The 14,963-nt window shown below is 39.2% G+C and overlaps 1 protein-coding gene across 4 annotated transcripts in view; it reads left to right on the top strand.

Moving 5' to 3' along the window:
• enc2 (ectodermal-neural cortex 2) overlaps window positions 1-14,963 on the top strand; it is a 225,307-nt gene that overhangs the window by 123,626 nt on the left and 86,718 nt on the right. The window lies entirely within an intron of this gene.

A 14,963-nucleotide genomic window follows, 5' to 3' on the forward strand; every position in this document is an offset into this window, starting at 1 on the left:
CCTCATAATGATAGTGAAGGCATGTACAATTTTTTGCTAATGTACTCAAAAAGAAAAAAAAGTCATTTACATAAAGTATTCAGACCTCTGCTGTGACATTCCAAACTGAACTCAGATCTATACTGCTTACTTTGATCATTCTTGAGATGTCTTAAGAGATGTTGTACTTATTGTCTGTCCAACTGTGCAACCTGCAAATTCACTTAACTAGACAAAATTTAGAAAGGCATGGCGAGGTTTGATTATCTCTCCAAATGTATGTCTGTTCAACTTCAAACCTGGAAAATGTGTTGCTGAGGACCCTCAGCAGTGCAGTTTTGAGTGTGAATATTTATAGTTCAAAAGCTGCAAAAATCGATTTAAAAATGTTGTTCTTAATGTTATGTTGACGGACTGGAAAAGGTGGAACTCAAATTTTAGGGCAGTGCAGACTCCAGACAGTCTACAGTGCACACATACTGCAGTATTAAAATATTCACAAGACACGCAAGTATATTTCTGTGCTGTCACCTACAGACTAATGTTATCTCATTGGTGACATGAACCCAGCATACACTACATGTTTATGTGTTGTGCTGCTATGATAGTGAGATAGTGGTGATTTCCTAATGTGTCATTGTTGCTGTGTTGTTTTGTGGCATGGCTGTCACCAGGCCTAGGCATTCAGGGCTAAAAACGCAAAATACTTTTTCCCCAGCCCTGAGAGGCAACAGGAAACATCACAACTGAACTCAATGATTCGGGGACTGCAGATAAACACCCAATGAACTGACCATGAACCCAATGGCAATTCTAATGCTAAAAAAAAAAAAAAAGCTAAGGATAGGAGCATAGGAGCTAATGAAGCTCCTATGCAAAGATGCAAATACCTGCCTGAAGGACCAGCGACTTATCAGGGCTCCAGCCTGCTAAAATTAAAAAAAAATTATGCGGGTTTTGTGGTGGACCACGTTTGGGCCTTCTGAAAACAACTTTGTATTTGCCCCAGCTTCTTGATTTTTTCAGAGCTTTGAGATACATACATGGACTGTTCAAAGCATTAATGTTTAGTCAGATATATGCATCAGTTTCTGGATGGCGGCTTCTCCAAATCCCCAAAAAAGTTTTCATGTCAGATTTTCATTGGCCCATAACTGCATGTGGGAATGTCTTAAAAATCTGATTTCTGTTTTAATTTAAAGTTCAAAGCTTGCTCTTTCTTGGGATATAAAGAGGATATAGAGGATATCTTGGGATATATTTTTTTTCTTTATGCAAGTTCTTCTTTTTTTTTTTTTTTTTTTTTGTTATCCCAAACATGGGGCTATTTCACCACTCGCGAATATTGAAATTCCTCAATATTAGACCATTGTAGCTCTCTTCTGTGTCTTATATTCATTTATTGTTTGTTATTTGGTCATTATTAACCTAAAATACAATGACCATTGCACCAGAAATGCATTTATTTGTCAAAACATCAACATTTTCATGAACTTTTTACCAAATCTCTAAAGGTGCACATTTATAGAGTTCGGGTTTTCGCTTCCAAATTTCAACAGTAAAGTACCCATTCCGAATTTCACCATACGTAGAATATGCATAAAATTGACTACTTTACAAATTGAAACCATTTTGGTGTGATTATCTTCAAAATTGAAAAAATAAAGAATGGACACAGAATGGGCACTTTACTGCATAGTAAAGTGCCCATTCTGTGTGACATTTTACAATTTTTCAATTTTGAAGATAATCAGTCTGTCCGCTGCACCTGACACTTTGTCTTTCAGAGGATCTAGCTGACTCATTTTCCATTGGTGCCAAGTTTACCATGTTTGGTATTTGGCAAGTGGGCTAAATATCTATTCAAATTGAGGCTAAATTCTGGCCTATACGTCCCTATATAAAATGACCTATTTTGACATGTGGTGGAATCACAGCTGCTTCATAGTTTGTCTCTCATCAATGCTGTTATCCCTGCTGGTTCAGTTAAATTCAGTTTAATTCAAACAACTTTATTAATGCTTCTAGAGGCAATTTGTACGGAGCGGCATGTACCTAAAATACAGAAATAAAGCACAGTGACATACAGACAGATAACAGATGATGACAACAGAGAAAATTCACTTAAAAAAAACTTGAGCAGAAGAAACTTCATTTTAGTCTCATGGAGGATCTGCTGATCTCTCTGTTTGACGCCTGTGATTTCAGAAACACGTTAACCATACCGTCATACTGTTCCTGTCTCTAACTGAAAGGCTGGGAAACCAGCACATAAAAGAAAAACAGAAGACTATCAATAAAAGATTGATAAAAATGAGAAAGGATTATAGGACTGACTGAAAAAGAATTAAGCTTCCATAAGAGGTTAATTCTCTGTTGCCCACTTTTCACAACAGTCTGTGTTCACAGCAAATTTAAGTTAGTCATCCAAATACATATTTGTATGATTTTGCAGTGTTCACTTTTTCACTGTGAATGATGCACTCCTGTGCTGCCTCTATCTTGCATCTAAAATCAATAATCATTGTCTTGGTTTTGGATATGTTTAAAATCAAAAAGTTGTCATTACTCCAAGAAATAAAATCTGGAAAAGCATTTCCATGGTCCGACACTGGACCCTGGAGGAGGGTCAGCAGAGCGATATCATCTGAGCTGGTTAAGCCTCCCTCGCCGCTGCTCTGGACTTGAGACTTGCCCAGGATGTGCAGGCCAGGGGGTCCAACTTGTGTTGGCTCCGCGGGGCAGCGGGTCCGACTTGCGCAGGGAGCTTGGACCCTGCTCATACCTGCTTGCAGGTCTAGTTGATGATGTGACTGCTGATGGAAGTAGCAAAACAATATGCAGTGCAGATTGAAGATCCAATGACCCAAAACATACTGTGAAAGCAACCCAAGAGTTACTGAAAGCAAAGAAGTGGAATATTCTTCAGTGGCCAAGTCAGTCCCCAGACCTCAACCCAACTGAGCATGCTTTTCACTTGCTGAAGACCAAACTGAAGGCTGAAAGACCCACAAACAAGCAACAACTGAAGGCAGCTGCAGTAAAGGCTTGGCAGAGCATCTCAAGGGAGGAAACTCAGAATTTGGTGATGTTTCCATGAGTTCTAGACTTGAGACAGTCATAGATTGCAGAAGATTGTCCTCCAAATATTGATTATAATCCTTATAATTTTCGTTATAGATGTTATGTATAGTTTGTCCAAGTACTTTTGAGCCACTGAAAATGAGCAACTCAGTATAAAACTGGCTGTAATTCCTAAAAGGTTAATTCCATATTTTTGTTCAACCCCTTAAATTAAAGCAGAATGTCTGCACTTCAACCACATCTTGACTACTCCATTTTAAATCAATGGTGGTGTACATTGGACAGTGAAACAGTATTCGTAATTTTGTCAAACACTTACGGACCTAACTGAAGTGAACTAATCTGAAGTGAAGGCATCATCAGAGAATTTGTTGACTGGCCAATTAGGCATCTCACACAGATTCCAGTTAAATCTACCCTCAGGAATGAAAGCTGTTCCAGACCTAAGGAATCACCACACAATTCAAAAATATGGTTGTGGTAGTTCATGAGGGTTGGATCCAGGCTACCTCTCAGTGGAATAGACTGGGAAACTGGTTCAACTTGAAGGAGCAATGAGAAAAGCCAAATATAGAGAGGGCCTCTACAAAGTACTGCACAAAGAGTCTTAATACTTATGTAAATGATATATATCAATCTTTCATTTTTGTTAATTACAACACATAGAAAAACTTGTTTTTGCTCTTTGCTCGTATTATGTGCAGATTGATAACAAAAAATAATTGTCTTTTAATTTAAATATATGACAGCAAAGAGCAGAAAATGAATACTTTCCAAAGTATGTGGACACCCCTCCTAGTAAAAGGTTTAGCTGTTTCAGTCACAGCCATTACTAACATACAGCTATAGCAAATACAGCTATAGTCAAAAATGTTGTACCAAAGGGCTCAGGGATTTTCAGTGTGGCACTGCCATAGGATGCCACCTTTCTAAATCAAATTTTGGCCATGCAAGACCTGCCTTGGTCAACCACAAGTCCTGTCCTATTGTGAGGTGGAGACATCTAGGAACAACAACAGCTCAACCATAAGGCATTAGGCCACAAAAGCTCACAGAATGGGACTGCTGTGTGTTGAAGCATGTTGCACATAAAAATTGTCTGCCTCAGTTGCAACACTCACTACCAAGTTCAAAACTGCTTCTGGAAGCAACATCAGCACAAGAACTGTTGGTCATTAGTTTCATGAACTGGGTTCTCAGGCCAAGCAGATGCACACCAACCGAAGATCACAATGTGCAAATGTCTGCTGCAGTGTTTTAAAACACTCAGCCATTGGACTCTGGAGCAGTAGAAATGTGTGCCTCTGGAGAGATGAATCATGCTTCACTATCTGGCAGTCTGACAGACACATATTTGGCAGATGCAAGGAGAATGCTACCTCCCTGAAAGCACAATGCCAACTGTAAAGTTTGGTAGTTTAGGAATAATGGTCTAGGACTGTTTTTATATTGGTTTGACTTAAGTCCCCTAATTCGAGTGAAGGGAAAGCTTAAAGGCCCCATGCTGTACACTTTTCCAGGGTTTTATTTTAACTGTTGATATCTCTAGCAAGATGTATTTTTGGTTTTGAGTACCTGTAGTCCGCTAAATATAGTTTCACAGCTCCTTTCTCTTGCCTTTCTCCCGGAGCTCTGGCAGCATGGTTCGTTTAGCCAATCAGAAGAGATAATCAGCACCTCTCCACTGATTGGCTGACTGTTTTCTGAGTGACATATGGTCAGGCCAGTCACAGGCAAGTAACTGAAACCTTGTAGCGATAGGTTCTCCCTATAACTATCACTACCCCGGGAGGCTACTGAAAGTTTACACACACACCTCCATTCATGAGCCAATGGCGGCAGTCCTTCCCATTTAAAAGCCGAGGGAAATCCAAGTATTATAGTACACAGTATTGCGGAGGAAGTGGTGAGGCCGTCCTGCCGGAGTACGGAGCAGCGTTTTGGCGTCTCCACAGTTTTTTTTTCGTGTGAGTCCGCGTTTCCGAGTGGTCGTCTTGTGGAAAACCAGGTGGAATATATTTCCTGGAGCTGACGGATCGCAACACACTCCTGTTCAAGCGGCTGTGCTGAGGGAGAAACTTGACGCGACTGACATAATACACGGATGGGACTTGACTTGGGAATGAGTTGAACTGTTGTACAGAAAGAGACTGTGTGAGGATTTTGGGCTGGGATGAAATTGCGGACTGGATTTTAGTTTTTTTCTGGAATGGACTGGCCTTTGATTTCTTTGTTGTTGTTTTTTTGTGTTGCTGCCTTTTCTGTTGCTGACTTCTTGGTTGATTCCTTGCCTATGATTTGCCGCAATACATTTGATTTGAACTGAAAATTCCTTGTGGTTTTATTGAGTTGTTTGGATTGGTTGGCTTTGGGTTATGTGCTTTTATGGGTTCAAGAAAGGGGTTTCTTGAAAAAGTGAGGTCCAACATATATTTAAATAGGGGGTATGACAAAATTGAAAATAATATCATTAAACGTTAATGGGTTGAATAATCAAATTAAGTGTAAGAAGATTCTTCTTCAGCTGAAACAAGCTAAAGGAGATGTGCTTTTCCTTCAAGAAACCCATTTAAAGAAAACAGAACATGAAAAGTTAGGTAAAATGACCCAGGGACTAATTTACTCCAGTTCATATGGATCCAAAAGGAGGGGAGTAGCTATAATTATTCAACCATATATAGCCTTTGAAGAGGAAAACTATATTGCTGATAAAGAGGGTAGGTTCATCTTAGTGGTTGGTAAAATAGACTCAATAACAATCTCTCTCCTAAATGTTTACTACCCACCAGAGATGGGTCCAGAATTCATGTCAGAAATAATTGAATTGTTAACGACAAAATGTAAAGGAGTAATCATAATGGGCGGAGATTTGAATCTTACATTAAATCCCAGATTGGACTCCTCAAATAATAAACCACATAGAGCTGATAAAGCATCATCAATTCTAAGGGGAGCAATTTCAGAGCTTGGATTAGTGGATATTTGGCGGATGTTAAATTCAACAAAAAAAGAATTTACATATTACTCAGGCAGATTCTCCACTTATAATAGACTAGATTATTTTTTTATGTTTAAAAAAGATGTAGAGTTAATTGAATCTTGTATAATAGGCACAAGGGATTTATCAGATCACGCTACAGTGACTATAAATATAAATCTTAATATAAAGGAAGGACAAAAAATATGGAAGTTAAATAACTCTCTTTTACAAGATAAAATGTTTGTGGAAAAGATAAATGGCATACTTAAGGAATATATAGAGATAAATGACACAGGGGAAACTAACCCAATTATATTATGGGAAGGAGCTAAAGCTGTTTTACGGGGACAAATAATTGCATACTCTGCATTTAATAAAAGGAAAAAAACAGCAAAAACAGAAGATTATTGAACAACAAATAAAAACTTTGGAAGAAAAATTCAAAAATACAAATGACCCAGAGTTTAAAAATGAATTAAAAAAGAAATTTAAAGAGTTGGATAGAACCCGTACGGAGGAAGTAGAGAAACTAATGACATATACAAAACAGACATATTATGATGGAGGGCCAAATTCATTAAAACTTCTAGCATATAGACTTAAAAAGCAGAGTAAGAAAGCTTACATTACAAAATTAAAGACAGAAGGTAGCCCAGAAATGGCAACAGAAAAGGAAAAAATAGCTGAAGAATTTGTAAAATACTATGAAAAGCTCTACAAAGATGATGTAAGTGATATAGACTTGGAAAAAATGAAAACAGTTTTACAGAAACTTAATCTAAAACAGGTATCAGGGAAGAAAAATGAAGGGTTGATTAAAGAAATTACAGAAGATGAGGTACTACAACAGATAAAGCAATTAAAAATAGGGAAAACACCAGGAGATGACGGATATACTAACGAATTTTACAAAGTATTTAAAAAACAGTTGACACCACTGCTCCAGCGGGCTTATAATTTTGCTTTAAACACTGGAACATGGGCAACTACTTGGAACTCATCTATAATAACAGTGATCCATAAAGAAGGTAAAGATGCTACAGAATGTTCCTCATATAGACCAATATCACTACTGAATACAGACCATAAAATAATAACCTCGATTATAGCTAACAGATTAAAGAACATCATCCCTGACATAATAGACAGTGATCAGTGTGGCTTCATAGCAGGTAGACTGTTGTCAGACAACATTAGAAGGACTGTAAATGTAATAGACTATGCACAGAAAAATGATATAAATTTGTTACTTCTGACATTAGATGCAGAAAAAGCCTTTGACCGAGTGCTGTGGCCATTTATGTTTCAAATTTTAAATAGTTTTGGTTTTCATGAGAAATTTAGCATGTGGCTCAAAGGAATGTACAAGAATCCAATATCTAGAGTAAAGGTCAACGGCACACTGTCAAGGAAATTTTTGATTTGTAAAGGGACACGCCAGGGAGACCCTCTCTCACCAATAATATTTGCACTCTGTATAGAAGCACTTGCAGAGAGTATAAGGAAAAATGGCAATATTAAAGGTATAGACATAAAGGAACAACAACATAAATTGGCTCTATATGCAGATGATGTAATCATTTTTCTAACATCCCCGGATCAGTCTCTACCAAATTTAATGGAAACAATCTCAGATTATAGCAAATACTCAGGCTATAAACTAAATGAAAATAAATGTGAAGTACTAACAATTGGAAAACAGATATCAGCACAACTCAAAGACAAATATAAACTGAAATGGGATTCAAAAAAAATTAAATATCTGGGAATTCATTTGATGGTAGACATTAACACCCTGTATATACATAATTATCAAGTTTTGGAAAATAAACTGAAACAAGATCTCAACAGGTGGAAAACCATACCAGAATCAATATTTAATAGAGTAGAGACAGTGAAAATGATGGTTCTCCCACAATTTCTGTTTTTATTTCAAACTTTACCAATACCCATCCCATATAGTAGTTTTAAAAGATGGAATACAATGCTTTCAAATTTTATTTGGAATTACAAAAAAAAAAGGAAAAAATTTACTCTTCTAACTCAGGTGAAAGAGAAGGGTGGGGTTGGCTTTCCAGATTTAATGATTTATTTTCATGCAACTCAAATAGACATAATAATAAAATGGATGAATAATGGAGTAACAGCTAAATGGAAAGCAATAGAAAAACAATCAACACCAATATCAATTGGAACGATACCCTATTTAGGGTTAAAAGAAATGCAGAAATATAACGGAAACAATAGATGTGTTCAAAACACACTAATAAACTGGAGGCATATTCGATCAGTATATAAACTAGACAGAGAATGCATATACCTGAGAGAGATGGCGAAGGACCCAGACTTTTTACCTAATAAAATGGATAAATTACTAGAACAATGGGCAGGAAAAGGGTTACAAATATATGGGCAGATGATCACAAACAGTCGGATAGACTCATTTGAAACATTAGCAACTAAATTTAAGTTAGAGAATAATAATTTCTTTAAATATTTACAAGTCAGGAACTACCTCATAAAACAGCAGGGGAATATTCAGGATGAGAGAACATATGAATTATTTGAATTTATAAACAAAAACAGAAATAGTGATAAAAGTAAAATCTCAAAACTATATAAAATCCTACAGGAAATAAAGGAACATGTGGATAACACAAAAGAGAAATGGGAAATAGAACTGGGTATAACAATCTCAGAAGAGAAATGGACAGAATCATGTAAAACAGTTTTTAAAACAACACAGTCCAAATACTGGAAAGAATTTGCGTGGAAGATAAATATGAGATTTTTTGTAACCCCAAAACTTAAATCCAAATATAGTATCTTAGGTAGTGCCGAATGTTGGAGGAAATGTAATGAACAGGAAGCCAATCATGCACATATTTTTTATTTTTGCCCAGTGTTGAAAGAATTTTGGGGTGTAATTCAGAGGAGAATTATAAGCATATATGATTTAAAGAAACCATTACACCCGTCAAACATACTATTAGGCCTCATCCCAGGAGAAATTAAGAAGGAAGGAGATATATATCTGTACTCAATAATACGAATAGCAGCATTAAAACAAATAACACGAAACTGGCTAAACATGAAATCACCATCTGTTAAGTCTTGGGAAAAAACAATTGAAGAGATCAAGGAGATGGAAAGAATAACCTATAAATTGAGAAATAGAGAGGAGGAATTCGAAAGAAACTGGAGTAAATGGGTCATGGGAATAGGAGTGGATCAGTAAATTGGCAAAACTGTAAAAAATTGGCAAAAACTGTAAAACCAAACCTGTAACCCCCCCCCCACCCCACCCTTTTTTTTTTTTTATTCTATTTTATTATACTTATTTATTTATCTTTTCCCACAATGGGTTTTTTTTTTTTTTTTTTTTTTCTCGTGTATTTCTGCTGTTTGTCTCGCACTTGTAGTTGTCATTTCCATGTAGTACTCCTTCTTCTTTTTTTTTTTTTTTTTTTTTTTTTTTTTAATTTGTTTATTTATTTATTTATTTTTTTTTTTTCCTTGTGTATTGCTGCTGTTTGTCTCGCACTTGTAGTTGTCATTTCCACGTTGTACTCTTTATTTTGTCCTTCTTTTTATGTTATGTTTTGTAAGTGCATTGTAAAAATGTATAAATGTAGCAGGATGAATGATAAAATTGATGAAAGCAATTACAGATGATATGAAAACCTGCAATAAAATAGTAAAAAAAAAAAAAAAAAAGAAAGGGGTTTTATTTCTTTTCCTGATTTGTTGAATCTTATGTATGGTAGACTAACTGACAAAAAAAAATATACTGACTCACACCCTGATGAAGTATTGTTAGGCGCTGACCTAACTGGCACCCCGAGCACAGTCTTACCGTTACATAAAAAAATGGCACCCCAGATGGGACCTGCAAAAAATTCTAAAAGGACAAGAACCTAAAAGCTGAAACATTGTGTGCAATTCCAAACAATTACCCTGCAAATAAACGGAAATCTCTCAAAAGTACTCTGGAGGAAAATAACACGTGTTTATTCAACCCAAACTCAAGGAACAAGGAAAATAAGCCAATCAAACACAAAGAAACCCTGGAAATAATTCAAACACTCTCAAGGAAAGGAAACACACTCAAAGAAAGGAAACACTGGAAATAATTCAAATGCAATATTGCTTCTTCTGCTGGCCCCCTGTTGGACTTTCCCAATACTGTGGCTCAGTCAACCCAAATGCATCCGCTGGAGGGTCTATCACCTGAAAAAAGTGAACAAGTTCAAAATTACTCCTGGATTTGGATTTCTTTGAGAATATGGAACCAGGACCCAGTCAGACACTAACCCTTCCCTTGCGCCCGCCCACAGAGGACTCAACATTGAGGGATTTGTCGCAGGCGGTAGAAGGGTTGCGTGTCTCACAATTTAATGTGGAGAAAATGGTTGGCAGTAGCTTTCAGCAGCTGCGAGAGGAACAAAAGCAGTATACAGATCAAATAACAGCAATTGAAGGCAAACTCACTCACACCATGGCTACGCTGTGTGAACAAACGCAACGCAAAATGCAAGAGGAAATGACCAAACAACTGGATTACTTAGAACACAGTTCACAGCCACACTGAATTGGAAGCTGAAACAACAACAGGCTGAAGTTGTGCGGGATATTAGCTCTGTTTTGTCCTCTATGGTGCAAAGTGTGGGAGATATTGAAGTTAAGCTGTCAACATGTCTACATAATCTTGACACTATGAACACAGAAGTCATGACATTAAAACATCAATATTTACCTTCACATACTGCTTCGCTAGTCAACACTGTTGCTCAAACCACTCCACGTACGAGCTCTCCTGTGGCGGCTGGACAGCTACCACATCCCAACCTTCAGTCCATATTACAACCTAACATTGAGGTACCAACTGTCAGCATGCAAGGAGACATGAGGGGGAGAGGTACTGGAAAGACACCCATTAATCTCCAATTCCCCACATTTGGACAATGTGAGGATACCTCTGATCCATTACTCTATTTGGAAAAATGCCAGGATTTTCTTGCACTTAACCCGCTTTCAGATGAGGAGCTCATTGCTACTCTCAGGAATGTGTTGCATGGGACAGCCAGAGATTGGTGGGATGTTGTGCGTCGGGAGACCACCAATTGGGCAGATTTTGCAACAAAATTTACTGCAGCATTCCTCTCAGAGGATTATGAAGAAGAATTAGCTGAGAGGGTTCGGACTCGAGTTCAAGGTGAAGGGGAGAGCTTCAGAGATTTTGCTTACATGTACAGGTCTTTGTGTCGGCGTTGGAAGGTTGACATCAGAGAGGAGGAAGTCATTAAGCTGATTCTCAAGAACAGCAATCCAAAATTAGCCAGCCAGCTCCGGAGCAGTGGGGTACACACAGTAGATTGGTTGGTCCGGCTGGGCCAACAACTGGAAAAAGACAGGGATAATCAGTGCATCTATGAGCAAAGACTGCAATCTCTGAACCGACCACAAACTCGTCAGGATAATTCCTCAAAGTCAACCCCACCTGGTGATGTAACAATTCCCCCTCAACCAAACCCCACGGCTCCCTCCAAATCTCCTGGTCTGTTCTGCTGGTGTTGCAAGGGAGCCCATGCTCCATCTTCATGCCACTATGCTGATAATGGAAAGAAAGGAAAGGGGAATCACCATTTCTCTGTACCTCGGACACATCCTACTGTCAGCGCCGTGACGCACTCAAGCTTGCACACCATAAAGTCTGACGATCCTCTGACTTTGACTCACCATAACTCCGCTTCACCTCCACTCCAGCTGTCTTCAAACCGTTCACCACTCCAGTTGGTGGTACCATTGTCAATGGGACCTTGGACAGGTAAAGCCATTGTGGACAGTGGCTCATCCTTCACTCTGCTGAATCAGGATCTATGGACAGCAATTAAGGACACTTGGAGATACAACATGAACCCCTGGACTAAGGGCCCCATATACTTGGCAGATGGAGAACCTAAACAACCATTAGGTGAGTGTATGGTGAACTACACGCTTCATGGCAAAACCTGGACTCAATCTACTGCTGTGCTTCACTCAGACACCTTGGCCTTTCCCTGTGTGCTTGGGCTGGATTTCCTCTTTCAGAGTGGCATGAAATTGGATATCGCCAATAACACATATTGGTTCAAAGCAAATGAACAGGAACAATTTTATTTCTTGACTGACAGCTCAAATGAACAAGAACCAACCCAATACTGTGCATTCTTCTCTGCTGTGGCTCCCTCTGGCCTCCCTCCAACATCGACTGACACTCTCTCTGAACTGTTCTGTCAAGCCATACAGGATGTTCACCTGGATCAGGAAGGGAAATCACAGTTGTTGGTACCACTTTAGAACAATATGGATGTCTGCACCACGAAGTTGGGTCATACTAGCCTCCTTCAGCACAAGATTTTTGTGACACAAGAGGTACCAATCAGGCAAAAACCCTACCGTGTGTCCCCCGTAAAACTTGAGGCAATGAAGAGGCTGATCGACAAAATGTTGTGTGATGACATCATTGAGCCATCATCTTCCGCTTGGGCAGCTCCAGTTGTCCTGATTCCCAAGAAGACAGGTGTGGACCCCAGGTTCTGTGTAGACTTCCGGAAACTGAACTCAGTGACAATAGATGATGCATATCCACTCCCGACAACACAGGAGATCCTAGATTCTCTGGGCGGGGCCAAGATTTTCACCACCCTGGATCTCAACTCCGGATATTGGCAGGTCAGCATGGATGCTGAGAGCAGAGAGAAAACTGCCTTTGTCTGTGCTTTTGGGTTGTATTAATTCAAGGTCATGCCTTTCGGGTTGAAAAATGCCCCAGCAACCTTTCAGCGACTTATGGAGTTGGCACTTGGAGAGCTCAGAGGAAGAATCTGCTTTCTGTACCTGGATGACATAATTATTTATTGATACAACATCCAGCAACATTTTCAGGATATTCAGGCAGTGCTGGACAAACTCAGGCAAGCGAACCTCACCGTCAGTATGAGCAAGAGTCGCTTCTTCCGTGAATCCCTCAAGTTCCTGGGGCATGTGGTTTCTGCTGCTAGAGTTCAGGTGGACCCTGAGAAGACCAGGGCAGTGGAAGAATATCCAGTGCCTAACAACTTAAAATCTCTGCAGAGGTTCCTTGGTATGGCAGGGTGGTACCACAGGATTGTGCCAAATTTCTCAGATAGCAGAACCGCTCAATGCCCTGAAGAGGAAAGATACCAAGTTCAAGTGGACCACGGAATGCCAGACTGCCTTTGAAATCCTCAAACAACGTCTAGTGACAACTCCTGTGCTGCGTCACCCAAACCTCAATCTACCTTTTGTGGTGTATACCGATGCCAGCGAAGTTGGCCTCGGTGCCGTGCTTGTGCAGCAGACGGGGTTGGGGACTGAGGAAGTGTTGGCCTTCGCCAGTAGGAGCCTGAATAAAGCAGAAAGAAATTACTCCACCACGGAACTGGAGTGTTTGGCTGTTGTGTGGAAAAGTGGAGATGTTACCTCGAAGGACGATTCTTCACTGTAGTGACGGACCACTCCTCACTCGTTTGGGTTTTCAAGACCCAAAAACTGAACACCAGACTGATTTGGTGGGCCCTATGTCTGCAGGAGTTCAGTTTTGCCGTGGAGTACAGGGCCTGAAATTGGCTGCAGGATTGCGGGATTCACGCACACTATCACTGATTCCTGCAAATTCCGATTTGATAATGCAAGCAATTCCCGCACACAATTACAGCGATATGTAATAATGTTAAGTGAACGTTGCATTGGAGCTGAATGCATTACACTGATCAGACTTCCACTCGCCATAACACAAAACAAACAAAGAAGAAGATGTCCAGTCTTGGAGGGCTGTCTCTCCCCTCTCATTCACAAAGCTAAGCGCTCCCTCTGCTGTCGCAGCATCGCCCTCGCTAGCAAACAAGTAGTTGCCAGATTCAATCTATGGGATCCAATGCTGTTAACTGGAAGAGAATGCAAACATGGACGAAGACGAGACGAAATCAATTAAACACTGACTGTGACAAAATTGAAACGCATTTTTTGTTGACGAAAAAGACAAGACGAAATCTATTACATTAAATAAAAACTTAATAAAATGTGTCTTTCCTTTTTCGTCATAGACTTTTAAATTACAATCCAAAAGTGCATTCATTGGATGCTCGTCAGTTTTTCTCCTCCTGCGCTGCTGTGTGCTCATGCCAGGGTGTGTGTGTGAATGACTGAGGAGCACACACCCACTGGCGCTGTCTGAAGCGTAGCGCAGCGAGAACAAAGTAAAACAGCAGCGCACTGACATAGGTTGTGTAACAAAGTGAAGAGTTGCCACTCCGGTCTATTTTCACTGGGTAGCAGCAGCACACTGGCTTAGCTTGTCTATTCACAGAAGAAGTATCACTTCGGCTTATTTGTCAATCTATGTTATCACATGCATACTGCTGCTCATTCATTGGTAGCTGAATTGTTAGGTCTGTTTGATAAGCAAATTACATTTTTAAAATAATAATAATAATTTAACATGTTAAATTAAAAAAAGCCAACATGATGCAAGTCAAAGACTAAAAAAAAGACTGTTGACTAAAACTAGACTAAAATACTTTGGATTTTCTTCGACTAAAACTAGACTAAAATCCCAAGACTGTTCGTCGACTAAAATTTAACTAAACAAAAAAGAATACAAGTTGACTAAATATGACTAAAACTAATAAGGGCATTTGACACAAGACTAAGACTAAAACTAAATTGAAAAATAGCCGTTGAAATTAACACTGACAAGTTGTGCACTAGATCCACTGGGTTCTCATCAAATGGGCACGCCATTTTCCAAGAGAACCGATTGGTCAGTGGGTGGGGCTTTCATACCTGCTGAGCTCTTATCCTGAACTTAAATTGCTCCGGAGCAGGTGAGGTGTTCAGCGTATGTTACCACGGCAGC

This window comes from Myripristis murdjan, chromosome 6 (assembly GCF_902150065.1).
Source record: "Myripristis murdjan chromosome 6, fMyrMur1.1, whole genome shotgun sequence".
Lineage (NCBI taxonomy): Eukaryota > Metazoa > Chordata > Actinopteri > Holocentriformes > Holocentridae > Myripristis > Myripristis murdjan.